Source organism: Canis lupus, chromosome 3 (genome assembly GCF_003254725.2).
Source record: "Canis lupus dingo isolate Sandy chromosome 3, ASM325472v2, whole genome shotgun sequence".
In the NCBI taxonomy this organism is placed as follows: Eukaryota; Metazoa; Chordata; class Mammalia; order Carnivora; family Canidae; genus Canis; species Canis lupus.
Window position 1 is genome coordinate 86,258,002 of NC_064245.1, and position 21,559 is coordinate 86,279,560.

At 41.8% G+C, this 21,559-nt stretch overlaps 1 protein-coding gene and 1 long non-coding RNA gene across 7 annotated transcripts in view; one reads left to right on the plus strand and one right to left on the minus strand.

Moving 5' to 3' along the window:
• The window catches only part of PPARGC1A (PPARG coactivator 1 alpha), a 640,279-nt gene that overhangs the window by 421,469 nt on the left and 197,251 nt on the right, over positions 1–21,559 (plus strand). The gene's annotated exons all lie outside the window — the stretch shown is intronic.
• LOC112654094 (uncharacterized) lies at positions 4,242–9,121 on the minus strand. Its single transcript, XR_003132735.3, has 4 exons — positions 9,029–9,121; positions 8,231–8,378; positions 6,109–6,270; positions 4,242–4,545 (listed from the first exon to the last, which is right to left on the minus strand). It is a non-coding gene; the product is annotated as an uncharacterized LOC112654094 (long non-coding RNA).

Genomic DNA, 21,559 nt, shown 5'->3' on the forward strand with positions numbered 1-21,559 from the left:
ATATTGCACCTAACACCAATTGTCCTTAAAGAGGCGATACTCGTTCACAAATGGCGTTAAGGGTGCCACAGATTCCACATGAAGCTGCTGCCACAAGCTTGTGGAAATGTATCCTCTTCCTACCATTCTCCTATTTCCCTAGAGGCCCTGAGCTGACTGAAATCAGGATTTGAGCATGAAAGAGCTAGAGTTGCTACATGTGGTTGCAGTGACTGTGAATCAGAGAAGTTCAATGGGAAAGTCCAGGACCTTGTGGACCCAGGAGAGCAGTCTCTGTGCAGCCTTCAGATGGTCCCAGGTGATTTTTCCCAGGACCACAGGCTGGGAAGCCAAGGGACCCTGGCAGATTCCCTCTTGGGCTCAAACTGCCTTGTTTACTCTTCAAGCACGGGAAGGCGAAGCTCCCTAAACTCCTTGAGAGTCTCCAGTATGTGCGTGAGTGTGTGAGTGCATTGTGTGCATGAGCCCGTGAGCGGTACATTTTTGTTTTCATCAAGACTTTAATATAGGTAGGAAACAAATGTCCTGATGGCGGATGGCTAAGTCCCTACATGGATGCATTTGCCCAAGGGCTCCAGGGAGAAGGGACAAACATTTTTGACCTTTTTTTAAAAAAAGGGAGATGATCCTAATTAAAGTCTATTATTATTCGGTTGACTCATTTTGTAGTCATGGGAGAAAGAAGGGGTTTTACAGGTAGCCAGGAGTTTTATAGGTAGCCAACAGCATGATGGTGGTGCGTCCATTTGTTCTGAAAACTGCAAGGTCCCACTTCTGCTACCAGTTCTTCATATATCCTGGCACATTCCCCAAAGAAACCCACTGCCCCTCATTATCATAGTTGAACAGATGGTTCTGAGCAGTTCTCTGGAATTCTGTATGATGCCAAGTAGAAATTAACACTCCTGGGAACTCTCTGTTATTCTAAAACCAAGATCTTAGTTTCAGTGTTTGGAGACCCTGCCCCAACCTGGAATGTGTCAGCAGTCACAATTTTCAACGTTACTGTACTTTTTGGGCAAATGTCATGGAGGAAGCAGCCTGCTCTGAGGAGGCTATGTGGGCAGTTCTAATTCTCGATCTCTTTATTTCTTGATATTTTAGGTATATATTTATCAAAAATTATCCTGTGATCAGAGAAAGATGTTATGTAAGTTCTGAGATCAGAAAAAAAAAAGTTATATAAGTTCAGTGATTTGTAGAAAGCAGTCATCAATAAATACACACGCAATGAGTGAATAAAGGATTATTATGCATCATTACTTTACGACATGTTACAGATTTCCTGGTGTGTCTCTTACCTGTCTTCTACACTAAAATATGTCTGTGAGGGCAGGAATCTTGTAGTCAACGTGTATCCTCAGAGCAGGGATACGGTTGGCATTTAATAATGTTAAATGAATGGATCACCTGAGAGGTCTGTTTAGTGAACAAATGGGGGCAGTAATATCAAATTCTTCTAAGAGTATTTTTGAATTGCTGGAGCAATTTTAAGTACTCTACCCTGCACAAAGCTGCCTTGAAAGTTCGTATTTATTGCATGGTCTATTGTGTTCTAGGTACCGAGATAAGTAGTTTGTTGACACATGCATGAGTCTTTCATTTACAATTCTATGAAGTGTGTATTATGAATATACTCATTTTGTAAATGGGGCAAGCTGAAGTTAGCAGAAGTTAGAGACTTGCCCGGGTTTAGATGAGTGGCCACTGTTTGACTCCAGGCCTGGTTAACTCCTAAGTCACCCCTTAAACGATTAGAGCCTTCTAATGTCTTCTTTGATTTGTTTATTTGGCCAACCAGTGAACTAACCTACTCTTATTCAGGGCTTTCTATATCAGGGGACCATGTTGGGTTCCCGGTGGCATGGCCTTCCCATTTTTGACGTGCTTAGGAGGAGCAGAGGTTAGGAGAGAAGATACAGGTATGCACCGGTAGGATAAACTGACCAGTTTCAACCAATTTACTCTGCAGATATTCCTGATGGGGAGGGGGTCATGATGAACCATGAAATGCCCCAAAGCCAGACGAGAACAATAGTCTGTCTGCAAGAGGTTGCCATTGCTTCCAGAACAGACTTGAGTGTTGTGTTCTGCAACGGAGATCTTGTCAGTTCTCTGCAGCCCCCCGCCACAGCTGTCCCTTAAAGTATTGACCCAGTCTGTGTCTCAGCCACTTCACTTCTCCTCAGAATGGAAGTTTACAGAGAGTTGTTTGCAGTCACAAGAAGGAGAGGGAGAAGAAGGAAGCTAGAGCACATTGTCAGCCCTGAAATGTGCAGCTTCTCGCCGCCTGTCATCCTAAGGGGCTGATTGACTCTTCAGAACTGCTTATCGGTTTTCATTTAGGGCTATATTATTTTAATGTCACTCACATTGCTTCAAAACCCTCTTCCATTGCCAGAACTCACCTACCAAGGGCAGAATCAGACCTTGCTCTCAGAATGAAACCTGCGTAGGAACCTTGACCACCTTCCTTTCTTGCTTCCTTTTCTTGGAGACACGGTCTGAAAACGTTTATATTAGCTTCCTAGTGCAAGGCTGTGTGGGAGAGGCACTGTGCTCTACCGTAAAACTCTTGATTAATTATGTAAAATTCTTGTAAAATAGTGAATAATCATCAGAAGTGTTTTGCCTTCCTTTTTTTTTTTTTTTTTTTTCCCTTCACTGTATTTTTTTTTTTTTTAATAGGCTGCGGGACACACTGCAGCAAATATTTCACATGGGAGTTTGTGCCACCACAATAATTAATGCCAGAAAGTTATGTGAAGGTCTTCCTGTATTAAGTAAACTAGCCCTCGCTGAGAATGGAAAGATAAATGGTGGGAGAGTCCAGAAGAAAGCTGCTGTAAAAATGACCTAAGATTTAAGATATATAAACTGCGGGAAAGGAACCCACATATTTTTATCTTTGCCAAGAAAGGTTACTATTTTTCTAAGACAGTAACAGAATAATAACATCTTCAGTTAGCAAATAATTGCACAACTGTGTGATCAGATGCTTATAGATGTTGCAAGGAAAAAAAAATTAACAGGGAACTGTACTTTGCCCAGCTTTTGTTTGCTGCCCTTCTAGTGATTAGAGTCTGTCAATCAAAGACTGTTTTTATATAAAAAGCCATTAGGAGTTAGATCTTCAGTACTTCTGAAGGGCAACCAAACTCGGATGCGGCTGGAGATAGCAGTTACTCTATGGCCAACGTTATCATGGGGGTGAATTATAGGTATTGGCGTTTAGCTTTGTAAACTGTGCATACCTGGGGATTTTAATAAAACATGGATTGAAGTTTTATGTTTTCCCTTCCTAAGAACATATAGCATTTTTACACGGAGACTTTATTAGTTGTTCATATGGCTTCATCAAATTGCAATTCATAGGGTAGATGTACAAGGATTGGAAATAGATATATTCCAACCACTGGAGTGAGATCGGTTTGTAAGTCAATATCTGCCAAGGGAGGTGGGGGGAAGAAGCTCCTAAGGACCCTTTGTGTTCCCTTTAAATAGAGAGCACTTTTTCTTCAGGCTTCAAATAAACTTTTATCTTCCCCGAGTTGGTTGTGAGGTCTCCGGTGCCTCTAATGAGGTCCTGGCCAGGGGTACTTTCCAAGTATTGGAAAGTTCGGGGTGGGGGGTGTCCAGGCTGCTCACATGACTTCCCCCTGGGCCAGGCCTAGAAGACTATATGGACTGTGCTTCCTCTCTCTGCTTTTGCATGCCCAGGCCCCCTTATCTATGGGGCTTTGTTCTAGGTTCTCTTGCATCTACACGAGGACCCTCTATCGAATATTCTGACCTCCTTCTCTGGGTATTGCTCCGAGGCTGTCACTGCAAGGTCTGTGTGCAGAGGAGGCTAGGAAAGGCCCCCACCGACAAGCTGAGGTCTGTGTGGCTGCGCTGGGAAGAAGAGCAGCCCTGAGTCTGTATTTCTCTATTAGTTCCTGTCTGGTCTGCTGGAATGGCCTCCTAACCTGCACCCTCCAGGTGGCACCTGCAACACTGTTTTTGATCTAAGCATCTTAGCACTCCCACCCCTTTTCCCTGGGTTTTAGCTCTTCAACACCTTCAAATTTTCATGAGGATAAAGACAGAGCCCTGCTGTAGTCCATCTCCTGACCCAATTCACCCCACATCTGTATCACCTCCCCTTGTTCCCTGGGCTCCAGCAACATGACTTTCTCCAAGCTTTGCTTCCAACTACCGCAGGGCCTTGCAAAATGAAATTCCCTCTACACAAAAGGCTCTGCTTTCAACCGTCACCTTTACTTCTCAAGCATGGTATCTCAGCAACTTTTTCACTTTCTCAGGGAAGTCTTCTCAGCTAGGTCATTACTCTGTTCTGCATTCCTTCACAGCACTGTGGACCTCTCCTCTCAAGTGCTTTGCTCTACTTGTGGCTTTGCATTTTTTGTACTACTTTATCAATATCTGCACAGAGATGTAGTAGATGATGAGCTTCACGGGGGCAGGCACCACTGCTGTTTTGGTTTTTTTGGTTCATAATTTCATCTCTGGTGCTCAGCATAGTGCTTATCACAGAGGAAGCATCTGATAGATCATAGGTAAAATAAGGAGAGGATAAGAGAATGAGAGAGAGTGACAGTTGCAGGTGCATACATGAGGGAGGGAGGGGGAGAGGGAGAGAGAGAGTCCTGTAGTTTATGGAAGATAGTGCTGAAATAGTTCTCTATTTCCACTTTAAATACTGCATTTCAATAAGTCTAAGATACCGTAATCGTATGACACACAATTACTTTATGTATCACAATGAAAAACCACTGCCAATTAAAATATGACATACCATTGATCTTAGAATGCCTCCCCCCTCCAAGCAATATTAGACATCAGAATTGCAGATGACAAAATGTGGAAAGATGAGCATCTTGGAATAAATGCACATTGGAACTGTGTGATATTATACCTACAGAAAATGGGCTAAATTGACAGTCAAATGGATGTAGGGTTGGTTGAGGAATGATGGCCGTGAGGATTGGTGCTAGTACACATAGATTTTTGAATATCAGGATGCCACTGCTGACCTCAGCAGTATTATTTTTTCTTTTTCTTTCCCCTTTTCTAGTAAGGACACATCTAGTTACATAGATGTGACTTGATCAGTGGGCGAGAAGTAGCATTCAACTTTCAGGAGGTTGAGATTATGAGGAGCAGTCTACTATGTAGCAAGAGGAAGATCTCATGGCTATCAGTGGTGTCCCCTGACCAATGGACTAACAGGTCACACACAGTATGGAGTGTGGTCCAGAGAGTTCCCTGAGCATATCTTCTTGCTCAGCTCCTGTAGAGTAGCACGTTTATGCATCTCCCTGAGATTATTTCAGCACCATGGTACTCTGAAGAAGAGTAGTGAATTGGCAGTGAACTAATGTTCAGGGACAAACCTCTAAGTTGCAAAGCCATTACTCCTGCTCCCCCGGAGTGGACATTCCTGGCAGCCTTCCCCACATAGGTGCTGTAGCCTTCTCTTTATGAACGGATCTGTAGATTCCCCAGCAAAAGGTGCTCTAAGGTCAATAGCCAAGGATCTTAGTTCTGCTCCTCAGCTGAATGACTTTGGCGGGTAATATCACCCCTATGAACCTCAGTGGGAACCTCCTCTTGCTGAGACTCTTCCAGTCCTTACTCTAGATCTGAATCCCTCTCTTCGTGTGACAATGAATCATAAGATCTCTGGGGTTTGTGTAGGTATGACCTCTGTGCCTTACATCCCTCCACTGATTCTTCTCCATCTTTCTTATTAACCAACTGATGCACTGTCCGTGCCAGTTACTATGCCATAGGGAGACCCCTGCCTTTCTCCCCTTCTGTTGCATTTTCCCCCCTTACTCCTGGTATTTGTTATTTTCATAGGTCCAACTCTGTGTTATCTCCTCTAGCTTGGGTGTAGCACCTCAAATCCAAGAACTTCCAGCCGTGTATAGAAATGAAAATGTGACTCATAGGACACTCAACGCTACTCTCTCAGTCTTGTGACCTTAGGGCCATAGAAGTATAAAAAATACCGGATATGACAGGATCTGTTGGGATTGTCTTAGCTAATTAGCTCATTTAACAGATGAGCAAACTCTCAAGGGGACAGGGGGGATGACTTACCGAAGGTTACCCAGCTGGTAGTGGTCAACTCAAGACAGGACTCTCAGGTCTGCCATCCTGTGCGCTCTCCAGCACACCAGACCGACTCCATTCTTCACAATTCCTAGGTTTCTGCACCCTATTTTAAGTTTCTATTTATTTTGTCTTCTGAGATTTGCAAACCTGTTTTGAAAAAGAATTATATCTTTTGTTTTCAAAAGCACTCCCTCTATTTCATATTTTAAAAATATGAATATGAATTTCCTTACAAACTTAGTGCTATAATTTTCTTCAGGTCATCAACTTCAAGACTCTTTGTTGCTGCTTTTTAAATGCAAATCCTCTTTTTTAGGAATAACCTAGGGACCCAGGATATTTCCTCAGGATCTCATCTTAAGGATTCTCATTCTCTTGAAGACCTTATCTCTGTTTGTAACCAGATTGTTTTAGCTCAGGATATTATAACAAGAATACCACAGTCTGGGGGTGCTTAAACAACACACATTTATTTCTTATAGTTCTGGTGGCTGGGAAGTCCAAGATCAGGGTGCCAGAAGATTCAGCATCCCATGAAGGCCTGCTTCCTTTGTCTTGGTGGAAGGGACAAAAGAACTACCTGGGGTCTCATTTATAAGGACACTAATCCCATTCATGAGGGCTCCATCCTTGTGACCTAACCACCTGCCCTACCTCCAAATATCATCACATTAGGGATTAGGTTTCAATGGATGAATTTGTGGGGGGGGAAGGGTACACAAATACTCAAGTCTATAGCACAGGGGGAGTCTAAGTCCTGAATGCTATTGGAAAGCCCTCTACTAGGGTGAAAAGGGTGAACAAGCTGGCACAGGATGAGCATTTTTTATGTACCTGCTAAGTGCCTTACTGATATGGTCTCATTTTAACTCTCCCAACAACCAGCTGTCAGTCAGTATGACTTTCACTTTATACATCAAGAAACTGAGGCACAGAGATGTTAAAAAAAAGTGGATCAGCAAGTCACTCAAGTAGCAAGGCGGTGGAACCAGGACTCAAACCCAAATCTGTCTCTTTATGAAGCCTGGTCTTCTTGCAGTTTGCCTTTTTGGAACTAAGAACTTGAATTTTTCATAATGTGTGGTTTTTGAGCTGTTGATTTAATTATTTATCTTTTACCAAAGACCAATAGCACAATCAGTAATTTCCCTAAAGAGATTTATAACCTGTCTCTTTCATTTTCTCTCTTATCTGAGCATCCCTGGACATTTATCATCAAGAAGCAGCAGTCGAGAGGTGAAATCTGCCTTGTGTTAGTAGTGCACAGTCACTACTGAAACTGAATGGAGACTGGCAGAATGAGATTAACTGGCTTGACTTCAGAGCAGTACAGGTCTTTACTATCCCTTCATTGCAGGAAATCACCAGTTGTGTTTTAATTGTCCCAAGTGATCTGGACTTTGATCCCTAAATTCATGAAGTGTTGCTTCTTCTCAAGGCAGAGCCTATATTTCTGTCCCTCACATCACTCATGCCACCCCTTTTTGAAGCAAGAGGATCATGGGGCCCTTTTTGCAATATATACATATATATATTACATATATGGTTTCCCTCAATTCAACTTGGAAAACTTAGATAACAAAATTTTGAAATGGTCACAGCTTTGAGTACCAGAGACTTGCCTCTGTTAGAGTTTGGATTTTTTAAATCTGTGGTTGCAGCACAGATGGCTTGAACTGCAGTGACTACTCAACCCAATGATGCCCAAAGTCAGTTTCCTCTTGCTTGCTTCAAAGATCCATCATTCATCATTTCAGAATGTGGACATGCCACATGCTTTTGGCTAGTGCCAAAGTTTAGGACATTCTCTGAGAAATATCACTGCATTATTATTGTTTAAGATCATGGTGCTATTTATGTAATGCCACTGCTTCCATTTAGATCTTACCTTAGCATTTTTTTAAAAGGACTTTCATGTATGTATCTCAGTCCTATAATCCTTTCTTCATACTGTAATCAAAGTAATATTTAAAAAAATAAAAAAAATCAATGTGATCATATCATATCTTTGCTTAAAATCTTCTACCCACTTCCTTTTGCCATCAAAACAAATGCCAAATTTCTTCCTGTGGTTTAAAAGTTTCTATAGGAGTTGACCCCTGCATACCTCTTTACTCCATCTCCTGCTTAATCAATTGTAGCCACTTTGGTCTTTTTCCTCTTTCTGGAATTCATTTCTGCTTCAAGGTCTTCAAGGTACCTGCTGTTGTCTGGGCCTAGGATGCTTCTTGAGAAGATGTCTGTGTAGCTGGCTCCTGAAATAGATGTCAACTGAATGAATCCCCTGACATGGGGAATACTCATGGTTGTGTTTGCTTCTTCCTCACTCAAATCTTCTTTGACTGCACATGTTCCTATGCTAGGTATGTTCTTTCATCTACTGGATGTCTGTTTTAGGTCTTATGTACTGTTGAAGATATATTCAACTAAGTTCCCAGAGGCTGTAGGAACATATCTTTGATTTCTTTGTTATTTCCCTTTCAGTGCCGTTCATTTGGAGGATAAGAAGATGCAATATTGGGCAAGCAGAATGGAAAGACTAGCCTCTGAGTTAGGGGATGTGTGTTTTAGATTGACCCACTTGCTAACCAGCTTTATGGGTTGGGGTAACACATCCACATCTCTGGGTCCTATAGCTTCCCTTTTAGAAAACAAGATGCTTTTGACTTGATCTCTTATTCATGGACAGAATTTTCAAATATGTCTATGATTCCTTATGTGATCATAAAAATGGATTTCTCCATGGTAATCAAGAGAGGATCAGACTACATAAATCCAACAATATTGGCATGAACATGGCTTTCCATTTCAAATTATTTCTATTCTGTAAAAGATTCAAGATCCTGTGATGTACCCAGGCCTAGTTGTATGGGTCCATTTTCCCCTGTAACTGTTTTAAGCACACCTGATTGGAAGAAAGAAAATCCCAGTAAGTGGGATGTTTGTGGGTGTATATGGCAGGCCAGGTAGCTGGATCCAAACTGTGAGGTGGTCACATGGAATGAAGGGCTTTATGAGGTACATGTTCTAGTTCTTTATCTTGAGGATTCTATGGAGAACTTGCCAATTCAATACTGTGTCTAGTTCTTTTTGTTTTTGTTTTAGTGGAAAACAAAGCTAGGGAAATACTGCCATGTTTAAAAAAAAAAAAAACAATAAACCAGCATGCACTTTAAAAAAAAAAAAGATTGATTAATTGATTTTTAATTTTTTTTGATTAATTGATTTTAGAGAAAGCCTGAGTGGGAAGAGTGGACGGAGGTGGGGTGGTGGGGGAGAGAATCTCAAGCAGCCTCCCTGCTGAGTGCAGAGACAATGTAGGGCTTGATCCCGGGACTCTGAGATCATGACCTGAGCGGAAATCCAGAGTCAGCCACTCAACCAACTAAGCCACCCAGGCTCCCCCAAACATGCACTTTTGAGAACCATAATTAATGCTAGGATTATGCCAGGACCTCTTGCTTGATTTTTTGTAGAACCCTTTCCACTCTCTCGATGGCAAATTGCAAGATCAGTGACTTCTGCTTTTTGGAAATGACAAATCAGGTCAAACTAATTTCCTAAAACCTCGAAGAATGTTCCAGATTTCCAGATCCTCCTGGAAATGTTTGTCTTCAGGTTTTCTGTTTTATCATCCAGTGTGTGTGAAACAGAACAACTAAATAACAGACCATAGTGAATGACTCTCTTCCCGACAGTCATGGCATTTGGCTGATTGTACGGCCCGCTCTTTCTCTTCTCAGTATGTTTTGTGATAGATGTATGATTTGGCTGATTAGATCTCTTACTTCTTGAACTACTAGATTCAGGATATCTCTTTGGATACTCGAGGAGCGTCTGTTTTGGTGCCACACTCTAATTAAAGGCTGGTACCCAGCTGTAGGAGTTTACAGTTCTGTAACAGCTTTCCTTGTGTTGTCACATGGAGTTAACTCTCCGAAGACGGGCTGACTTTGCAGCGTTTAACTCTCTTGAAGGAGATTACTGTAATTACCAGTGATCAATGTTTAATGCCTCTCTACCCAACCCCACCTTTGCCCCTTTATAAGACAGGTTGCAAAAGAAAAAAGAGAAGAGAAAAGAAAAGAAAAGAAATCAGTGATAGCAACTTTATAGTGAGCTTGATTTACTTTACAAGAAAGTTGATTGTGGCTTGGCTTTTGAAATATGCCTAGGCTCAACAATGCACTGTTTCTGAGTATTTTCTGCAGTGTCACTCGCTAGATCGTTCCTATATTTTTACCCAATGGATCAGGTTCCTTTTGAAGATGTACCATGTTCTCACTTGAAAAAATTATGAGGGGAAAAAAATCATTTGATTTCTCCCTCTCCGTTTCTTACAAGGGCAATCTATATGGTTCAGTTTGAGAGCTCATGATTGGTGCGGATGTTAGGAAAGAACCGAGGTACTGCAAAGATTCAACATGAGGAAATGAAAGTACACCTTGGAGAGATGAATTATCCCCCCCCCCACTAATTAATAGCATATTATAACAAAGGAAATCCTTAAAAGGTAAAGGTATGTTTTTTTCAAGTCACATTTATCAAACATGGTAAAGTAGTCCTGAGCTCTATTAGTTCCTGTGGATTTTAACATGATATATGGATTTTCCTTTTCTATTGTTCAAATGTGAAAATGTTTTAAAAAGAAAAACATGCTTTTATTGCCATTTTTTAAAATATTGAAGGGGATAAAAAGGAAAGTGTAATAAGAGCAGTATATTTTTATGTCAAAAGTAACCTTTCTGTGGTACTCTTTAGATAAAACTGAATATTGGGAAAGAAAGGGAAAGATAAGTAGTTCTCTTATTCATCTTAGTCCAAAATCCATTTTACTCACTGCTGGTTGTTGGCATTGTGTGATGATATGACATAGTACCAGAAGATCAGATTATCAGGGAAGAAGGAGATTCCCAATTTAATAGTTACTCACCGAAATTTTTCCCTTATCTCTACATCACAGAAAAATAAGTAGTTGTTAAATTTCAAATCCTGCAGTCTTTCTGATTTATCATCAAATTGTGGATGCACTTAGCTGCCTAGCGTCAGGGAATCCAATAAGTCCTGTCACATAAGAAGAAAAGGAAAAATCCCATTGGATAATGGGTTACATTCTCCCCCACAGTGATTTATTTCTGTCACAAGACTTAATTTTATCATGAGGCAGATGCTCTGTCTGTATCAGTGTATTCATTTCTGCATTTATCTGCTTCATTAAAAAAAAAAAGCACCTGCTGCATTTTTGGGGGGGATGTATTTGCTTCTTTTATCTGCCCTGATGACCTGATTATGTGCTATTTAACTACATCTTTAATTTCTACTTCTTTACATTAAAAAAAAATCTTATGCATTTTATGAAGTGAGTCCAATGTGGAGGGGGTGCCACGCAGACGAAATTGCACGGGGTAACGGGTACAGCGACAGAAGGTGTTAACATCTGAGCTCTCTGGTACCGAGTCTCTGAGATTCATGTCAGAGGGAATAAGCAGAGCTTACCTGGGGTTATCAGGCGATACCTGGGATGAAATGGTGACAGCCTCTGTTATGAATTAATTTTGTTGGCCCGTGTATGGAAGACGTTGTTGCCTTTCACAAAAGGTGCCAGGTAGACTTAGAAATACACATAAAAAAGAAGAAAAGATGGGGAAAGAAGGGAGAAGAGAAAGAAAAGAATAAAGGAAGGAAGAAGGAGGAAAGCAAGAAAGAAACCTAAAAAAAAAAAAAAAATCCCATCATTTTTATTTGGTCTGAGTCCCTACACCTCGGCACAGAACATTTTAATGATGCGCTTGGGTCTCATCAACTCGACCCTCCCTCCAATCTGCCACTTAATCCAGATTCTGCTCCTATGAATAATCAGCCTTGTTCTTGGGGCAGCTGAGGTCTACAGGTTGGACTCCTTCGCCAACCGTCCTCACTCCGGAGCAGCAGCTACATCTGCCTCCCCGCGTGGCTCCCTGCCTTTAGTCTCTCCACGCAGGTGCCTGCCCCCCTCCAGGGAAGGGGTCCCTGCGAGAGACCGGCCGATAGCTGAACTGTCCCCTGAGCTCGGGGTGGGACACTCGGCCCAAAGGACCGGTCCTGTTGTCAGCTGCCAGTGACAAGCGACAGGCCCAGCTGTAACTTCTACAAAGTTTCCAAAACCCCTTCTTGGACCTTCTGTCTGTTTCTCCTTCCTCCTCTGACTTCCCTTGAAAACCAAACAAACAAAAAAAAGTCAGCTCAGACCATCCAGGGTTGGTTATTATTTATTTATTTTTTCCATCAAATAGGGCACAGAGGTGAAGGTAGATTGTGATGCTGGGTTTCCCAGATTTGCATTTTAGTGGGAGCGCTGCAAGCAAGCTAATAGACGAGAAAGGAGACCAAGTTAATGACAATTCTCTAAACAGCTGTTGTACGATTCAGCTCCACTACTTCAGTTAATTAATCAGCACCTTGCTGGCAACTCTGGGGGAGAGACTCGTTAGATACTGGTAGCAAACAGACAATGCTTTCATATCAAATATGTTCAACAACGTCTAATACAGCAATAACTTCCACAGAAGAGGGTAGGGAATAGCGAGGCTCAGGAAGGCGCTGGGGGAGCGGCCCTGGGTATTTCTGCAGCTCTGCGCTTGCTAGGAGAGCTGCATATGCTGCTTTCTTTGCTGCCTGTAACCCGCCGGAATAAAACGCGGGCACGGGAATCTCCAGGGCTTCCTGTTATCACAGATGCCTCTTTTTATCGTAATAGATAAAATACGTTTCCGTGAGTCGGTCGCAATGTTCACGATACATAGTAAATCGAGGGTCTCCATTGCTGATTTGGGTCACACTGGCCCGTTTGGAATTTTAATCACTGGAATCACTCTCAAACTTGACGACAGCTAAAGGGGATCCAGACATTCGGATATAGGCCACTCACCCAGCCACCACAGCATTTAGGATGAGAGCTATCGACTCTCAAGCTTCTCCTGACTTTTTATATTCTAAAGGGAAGCAACCTCTCCTTCTCCCTGGGAAGTCAATAAAGCCATACATATTTTATGAATGATAATGCACAGAAATCTTAAACAGACAAAATTATATCTATAGCTGGCCGATGTCCTCTGCATTTTCTTGCTCTTCCAGAATTGCTGTCAGTAAAATCGTTACGGAGTTCAGGGTAAAAGTTGTGTTATTCTATGTCTCCTGTTATCACATGGCCTTCTCATTGATTAATTAAAAAGTTACCATTACGCGTAGGGCTTACTTTCCTCTCCTTGCCACTCTGTTTTTACCTTGACATTTTACAGAGATAATATAGAAACATGACGGTAAAAAAAAAAAAAAAAAAAGATTTGCCAATAAATGGCCAAATGGTAATACTTCTCCAGTTCGGTGAGAAAAACAATTTTGATCTCAATAAACAATATAAATGATTATCATCTAAATCTTAAAAATATACACGTATGTGTTTTATATATATTATATAATTTTATCTATTTTATCATTTTCCACTTGGGAAAAAAAAACTATGAAGGAGAAATTGTCTAATGTTTGTAAAGATTATCATGCTTTGGCAATTCTCTTTGAATTCCTCCTCTGATATTCTCGCAGGAAAATCCAGCCTTGGGTTTCCTGCCCACCTGCCAGGGGTCGGGTGGAGACCTTTACACCAAAGACTTGAGGTTGAATTAACCAATTCATGTGGGCGATTTATCCAGTCGGCCCGCACGTACTGATGTAGACAATTACAGCTTCAGTTCTTTAATGAATCCTACATTATGGCAGAAGAGTATCATCGAGTCTACAATACTCCAGGGAACTATAAAGAGAAATGTCCCTTTTAAATTAGCTTTATGGTGCTGAAGCTTTATGTATTTACTTGCAAGTTCAATATTAACTCAAAGTACAATTCTTGAACTCTCCCTATTGTCGACGACAGCGTTGCTTGCAGAAAGGGCTTTCTTGGTGGTTATTAATGGTGAGTCTGTTTAAAAAAGGAAAAACAGTTCCCACCTGCTATAGTTGCTTTTGCTCTTTTGCTACGGAGAGAGCTGGATGCTTTCTTAATCCTAGGTAATCTGACGTACAAAACTTAGATAAAAAAGGACTTCTTGCCTAATCCAACTTCTCAGAGTGCGATTTACTTTTAGATTTGATTTACAGATAGACTTTTTTTTTATTTTTTGCTTTCTTCTTTTTCCACATCATGGGTTCCTGATTCGTGACCTATTTAGGATAGAAGTGAGATGAAATTTACTAGGGAAAGAGGTGGTGGCAGAGTGGTGGCTTGGTCACTACTCGGCTCTGGTGCGTCTTGGGCTTTTTGAAAACTATACATTGTCTTGTAGCTTCTTTGTAATTCATTTGGACATTCAAAGCTTATCCCCAAATGGCTAATGTGGCACATGCACCACCATGGTCCTTCTGACACCCAAAGCAGACATCACTAATGGATAGACATCACTAATCTATCCTACTAAGGGCCCATAGATACAACTTTAGAGTCTTTGTGAACACCAAGCTGGAAGCTAGTTACTCACTGATCAAAGCTGGTACAAGGAGTAAAATTTATTTTATTGCCCTTGACCTAGACCAGGGGGTGGCAAATTATAATTCATGGACCAAATATGGCCTGCCACTTGTTTTGGAAAATAAAGTTTTATTGGAATGCAGCCCTCTTCACTCATTTATGTATTGTCTATGGCTGCTTTCATGCTACAAATGACAGAGTGGAATGGTTATGATGGAGACCGTATGGCTCTCAATGCCTGAAATTATTTACTTTTTGACTCTTTACAGAAAAATTTAGTTGACCCCTGGCTCAGATCTTTATAGGTTTCCTTTGTCTAGGCTTTCCTTGTTTTATAGAAACAGAACATGTTAGGAAGCTTTCTCACGGGAAGCAGAGTGGCAGGGAGGACAAGTGGGAACAAGAGAAGGATGGAGAAGAGGGACCAGGCCTGAGTGGTAGTGGGAATGAGAAGCAGTGAACTTGCTTCCTGTTCTGCAGTTCTGACTGGGAAATCCTTTTGGATTGAGACAGGTAGGAATGAATAGAAGGACTTTTCTCATCGGTAGATGCTGCCCTGTAATGGAAGGAGCTCAGTTTCCACAACTGGGTTGGAATCACCTCACTACTCACTTTCCATGTGACTTTGGGTTTTGCATAAGAAATGGTGATTGATGCTTACCTATTCAGGCACTAAGGGATGCGACACATGAAAATTGCTGGTAAGAGGTAAGAGTTCAATCTTTGTTGGGCTCCATCGCTCCATTTCATCAGGAGAGAAAATGCCATCGGAGTTCCGAAAGTGTTTATAAACAGCCAAGTCTGGATGAATGTGGAGGGTCCTCTTGTTTGTGTCATGCAGACCATCAATCCTGCTAAAGATGAGAAGAACATACTTTCTCCATAGCCTCATTTTCTTCTTGCCTGTGAGGCTTGTCTGGATTGGCCTCAAAGCCAGGCTCCCTGTGCAAGGCTGACTAGAATTTACTTCACCTTTCAAAGCATTCTGTATTTTTAAAAGGGATTCTTCATTGTTTCATTTACCTAATCAATGAACATATAAAACTGAATATGACTCATTTCCTCCCCACGGTCCACCAGAGGAATAAGCAAGTAAATGAGAATTAGGATGAAGAGGCAAGGGGTGGGTCCGTGGTGATGCTCCAGGAGGGCTCTGCTCCTTGTTGGAGAAGTTACTTTCTCACAGAAGGGACTCTTTAGCTGAAGGTTGAGAGATGCAGAGAATGCAGAGAATGAGAAGGGGCCGGGTGAGGATCTCGGGCCTGTACAGATAAGGGAATGAAGAAAGTAAAAATCAAAGTGAGGACGTGAATGTATTTGGGTAGCGTGGGAGGGTGGTAGGAGACAGTCATGGAGAGAATCACAGACGCCTTTAGTTGCAAATCTTGGGGATTTGGATTTTATATACCATCCTACCCAGGACCCTGAGGACTATGAAGCAGGACGGTGACATGATCAAATGGTGACTGCGTCTTTCAAAGGGTGTTTGGGAGGTCAGAGAGGAATTATACACCAGAATAGGACACTTAGAAGGAGAGTCAGTTCATGGCAAGATGCAAAAGTCAAAGTGTGTGTGTGTGTGTGTGTGTGTGTGTGTGTGTTTCCCTCCGAGAGTCGATCTACATGACTTTCCTACATTATTTCCTACCGAGCAGCACAGTATGAATAAGACCAATAAGCCCCTGCTGGTCCTTGTTTGCGTGCTCTACTTCTCTGCAGACTTTACTTAGACCTGAAAAACTTTGATATAATCAATACCATTGGCGGGGATGGGGTGGGGCGGGTGGCGGGGGGGTGGGGCTAATTGGAACTTGTCACAAAAAGAGATTGATTATCTAACAATGATTTAGACTCACACTAAATTATATTAAACTCCTAATTTTGGTAGGACACGATCAATTTCAAATATACTGTTGTAAATATGAGTTTCTTTTGGGCCAGCAATCCTTCATGGAAGGAAGGGGTAAGCATTTTGAATCTGGGATAGTCTCACCCCTCTTCTGTTGATTGTTGCTTCTGTTGGTGTCTGTTGGGGAGACCAGATCCATTCCTTGGTGGTGTCCAGTCATTGTCATTTCTGATAGGACTCTGCTGCGGTGGCCTTCTTGCAAAGCCTGACCAACTTCCTTTCTTACCCTATCCTCAGCTTCTTCCCTTATGTGGTATTTTATGTATTTTTACATGTATGCTCCTCCCTCTTGCAACCTTGGAGATGCATCGCTGCTGCACTGCTGGTCTTGAGACAGTGGGGCTTGGAGAAGGAATGCGGACTTTGAAATGCCACAAACTTGAGGTGAAATCTGAAAATGTCCCTTGGCATCGTTGCGAGCACCCAACAAGTTTGCTTCCATTCTTTCATTTCTTTTTCCTTCATCTGTAGAAATGAAATTATTGGTACCTACCTGGCAGATCGTTGTCAGATTTGGATTGGACACGAGCACTCTACCTAGCGTTGTGTCTGCTGCAGTTCATCTGCCTAGAATGAGATAGCCAAAGGGCTTTATTACTAGTGGTGTTTTCTGCTTTCCCCTCCTCTGCCCAATCTGGGTGAATGTTTATGCCCATCAGAAAAGCCTGTTTCATTAGCAGGAAGACCGACTGCCATACAGATCACTTCTCTCCTCAACCCCCTGGAAGATTTTCACCCCAGGAAACAAAACAGCCCTTTTCTCTAGTACTTTCTGACTGGTATACTTTAAAGCTTCTCTGCTGAATCTTCCAGGCAGGATCAAAAGAACTCTGGGCTCCTGGAGCTTCAGAACGTTTTAAATCTGCTCGGGAGCCTTTAACTGGTTACTGCCTACATACAGGGATTACATGGACGGGGGCGGGATGGGTTTAAGCTGAGCCACAGAGAAAATGGCCAGAATAGTAGTACAAAGAGGGTTTGCCTGGAAATGAGGTGACCAAGGTTCTAATCCTCAGCTTATTACTAGCTCATGGCATGGGCATCTGAGCAGACTGGGATATTTTACCTCCAATTCACATTATCTGGAAACTTCTACTCTTCTCTTTCTTTTTTTTTTTTTTCCTTTTGACCTCAGGAAAAATTGTCAAACACAAATGATAACTGTTTTTAATTCTGAAGTTCCTTTAGGAAGGAAAAGGTGCCCAGTGGACTGTTTCAAGCCCTTAGGATAGAACTGAGAAAATTAGTCTTAAGGGTACTGAATGGCATCCCAGTCACTCAAGAAATTATTATGCCTTTGCTGTGCTGTTTAGGAAAAAAAAAAAAATCATTTCCCCTTCCTTCTATCATCTGTATATGTGCTACTTTTCAGTAGCCTGGAGACCGCAGGTAGGGAACGAGCTGTTATGAGAGTCTTTCAGTTTAGTGGTCAAGAGCTTGGACTTGGGAATTCGGTCCAAGCTCTGTCTCTGATCCTGATGATCTCTCTGTCCATGAGCAAGTTGCTTACCTTTTCCAAGCCTCAGTATCAACATCCGTAAAATGGGGCTGATGGCAATAGTCCCTGTTTTATAAGGGTAAACTCTGAACCAAAGATATCAAATAGCTGAAACAGGCAGAGCTTGGTTAACGTCCAACATGCTGCTGCAAATGTGAATTTACTTTCCGACCATTACTCCTTCCTCATGGAAGGAATTGGCAAACATTTTCTGACCAGGGATCATTTGATGTCAGTGTTTCATTCTGGCTGTGTGGGTCCAGTGAACTTTGTCCTCTGTCCCCATTTGTCATTTTCTCTGTGTGTTGCAGGGGTTCAGTCTACTTTTACAGTGAGTTGGTGTCTGATGCGATTCACTGTTGTGTTGAAGGAAGAAATAGTCTACGGAAGACGCTTAGTGTGTTACCTGGCACACAGAATATACTCAGTAATTGTTAAATACCATCATCATTCTGATGAGATTCTATAATGCGGTAACACGGAATATTGCTCTTCTTCAATTTTTTTTTTTTAGTACTATGTACACAGAGTCCGACCTTTTGTTTTGTTTGTTTGTTTTTGTAACCCTTGTTTTCTAAGGGAAGATGGACTAAGGCCAATTTCCTTCAGATTCCGGGATTAGGGGATAAGGCTAATGTGTCATCTTAAGGGGACACAATTAAACTTAAGCAATAATTTAGGTACCAAGAGAATCTGATTAAAGCACCTAAGGCTCTTTGAATTTTTCAGGAAGGAAGTGCTGTGCGAATTAAATATTGTTTAATTGAAAGTAGAGAAGGTGCTTTCATTGGCTCGTCAAATGTTGGAAGATTAGGCTAGAAAGAGCCCCAGACTTCATTCTGATGTGTGCACAGAATGGCAGGAGCAGCAGAGGGAAGGAGCACAGTTTAAAATGGAAGCAGAGAAGCTGCAAAGGGAACTGAAGACATTTTGATACAAGTGGGTATAAAATTAATGGGCTATATCGAGTCTTTCAATCACTCTGTGAAAATGGGAATATGTAGCTTGTCCAAAGGTACGATTAACAGACACAGAACCGCACCCTTCATGTTGCTGTAGTTAAGAGGATGGGTCTTGGGGTCAAGCCGACATGAGTTCAAATCCCAACTCTGCTATTTTCTGAGTGCACACGTGGTAGGCAAGTTAGGTGAACGCTCAAGCTCCCAGTTTCTGGATTTTTTTTTTTTTTAAGGTGGAGACATCTAATAAAAATTTATAGGGTTGCTTTGTGGATACAATGGAATAATGTATACGGTGCTTAGAACAATACCTGGCACACAATGAGAATGGAGCATGATAGTAATAAGATTACCCGACTGTAATTATAATATTAGTAGGAACACAGTCCGGTCTATTCCTGTTCTCTGTACCAGCACAGTGGTAGAAATGGAACTACTAAGAGAGTTGTAGTTTCCATATGACAGACATAAGGGAATATGATTGAAACTTCCCTTCCCTCGGACTTGGAAGGAGGGGAAACAATCACCAAGCGGTAGTTGATGCAAGAATCATTTATTATATTGTTCGATGCATGTTATAAAAAAAGAACCCCACAGTAGATTCCTTCCAAATTGCAGTGCCTGGAAACTCGTTTTATTCTGTTGAACTGAGATCTTGCCTGGGAGGAGATAAGGAAAGCTTGCTAGATTTGAGGAAATTCAGCACCAATGATTTTTCACTCCAGTGTTGCAGGGTTCCTCCGTAACGATTTTTTTTTTTTTTCATTCTTCTTTCTCTGTGTCTTGGCTTTTGACCTTGGTCACGTGTTAACTTTTTAGTCTACTTGCTGAAAGGCCTGGGGTATGGAGGAGAGAATGTGGCATGGGTTTCAGAAGCTTGTGCTCCCATTTCTACTCTGCCTTGTTCGTGGGAAGTTTTGAGCTCCTGACTTAAGGCATCCCAGTCTCTGTTTTCTCCTTGGTCAAATGAAACTTATAAAAATGGCTTTGCAGCAGGGTTGTTGGAGAATTAATCCAGATGATACAAGGTAGGCTCCCAGAGCAGGATTGACCCATTGTAGGCTCCTTCATGTCATTGCCTGGATGCTCAGTTTTCCTCTTGAGTTCCCTTTGAGGCCTCTTCCAGGAGGAAGGACATACTCCCTAACCTGGGATCAGAGTAGAAGAGCCTTCCTCCGGCCCTGCCCCTGCCCGGACAGGAAAGCATCTGAGACAGCGTTTGCTTGAGCACTTTCTCAGGGTCAAGTGTTTTGCTTCCTGGGTTAATTTTTGCTAATTCTAGATTAATCACCTCTTTGATTCATTCAACAAATCTTTATTGAACAGCATTGTGTTTGGTGCTGGGGGCATACAAAAAGAGAGAAGACTTAGTTCCTCATTCTGTAGAACTTCCCTTGTCTTACACCCCTACTCAGAGCAAAGCCATCTGCCTGCCCATCTCTCTTAATTGGCCTTGTCTCTGGAGTGACCATCATTTCCAGAAAGTGGAGTGGCCCTGTCATCTGTGACTGGCCTTCGGGGATTGGACTTGGAACAGGCTGTCCCTCCAGGTCAACAATATGATTCTGAAGAGCTCTTTATTTTTCATTTTAAATGGATATGGGAAAACTCAATTCAAACAAGTCTCCTACTTACAAGGATGTTCTGATTGCAGCTGCCATATTCTTACAGGCTGAGATGCTTAGATACTTTTATTTTATTTTAGCATTTTCCAAAGCAGTTTTAGCAACAGATGCCAATTTCTGTATTGGATGGGGATGCTTCTTTCTCCCTCCAACTTGATTTGATTTGTACTTTGTCAGGGGGTCAGGCATCATTCCTCCCACATCCCCCCACTATGAATTGCAGGAATTGCTGAAACGTTGTGCCTGTATCTTTGGTGCTCTTGCCTTTCTGTTGATTGTCTGCAGGGTCGTGGTGACTGCAGAAGCCTTGTGTGTGTCAGCATAGTGATTCCACCTCTGAGCTGGACCTGAGCTCAGCAACTTGGTTCTCCAGTGATCAGGAAATGGCCAGTGTGTTTCTCAGCAAGAACGTACTCTTCAGAGAGCCTGACAGAGTTCTGACTGCAATGGAACAGGAGGTTCCTTATGTTTCTCGAAAGCATGTGGCAGTTTTCTTACAAATAATGTAGTATCCTAGTAATTGGTGTAGGAAAATGATCTATCCTAGTATGCATCAGTTCTGCTTACTACAATCTGGGGTGCCTTACTACTGTGGTCAGGCCAGGCTGTTTAATTGTTGCGTGAATATTTGCATGGTACGTAGTATAGTGAATGTGGTATTTATATAACAGACAGTATTACTGTTGGCATTGTTATTCTGTGCATTCAGGGTACCTGGTAAATTATTGACAAGGAGGCTCAAGGTTCTATTATTATTCTTCATGAATCATATATATATATATATATATATATATATATATATACACACACACACACACACATATGTAAGCATTAATGGTAGGGACAAATTATTTAAAAAAGCCAATTAAAAAAGCTAAAAAGCTTCAAGTATTGCCTTTTGGGATGGGGACCAACTTACAGTCTGCTTTGGATATGTGTAACTAT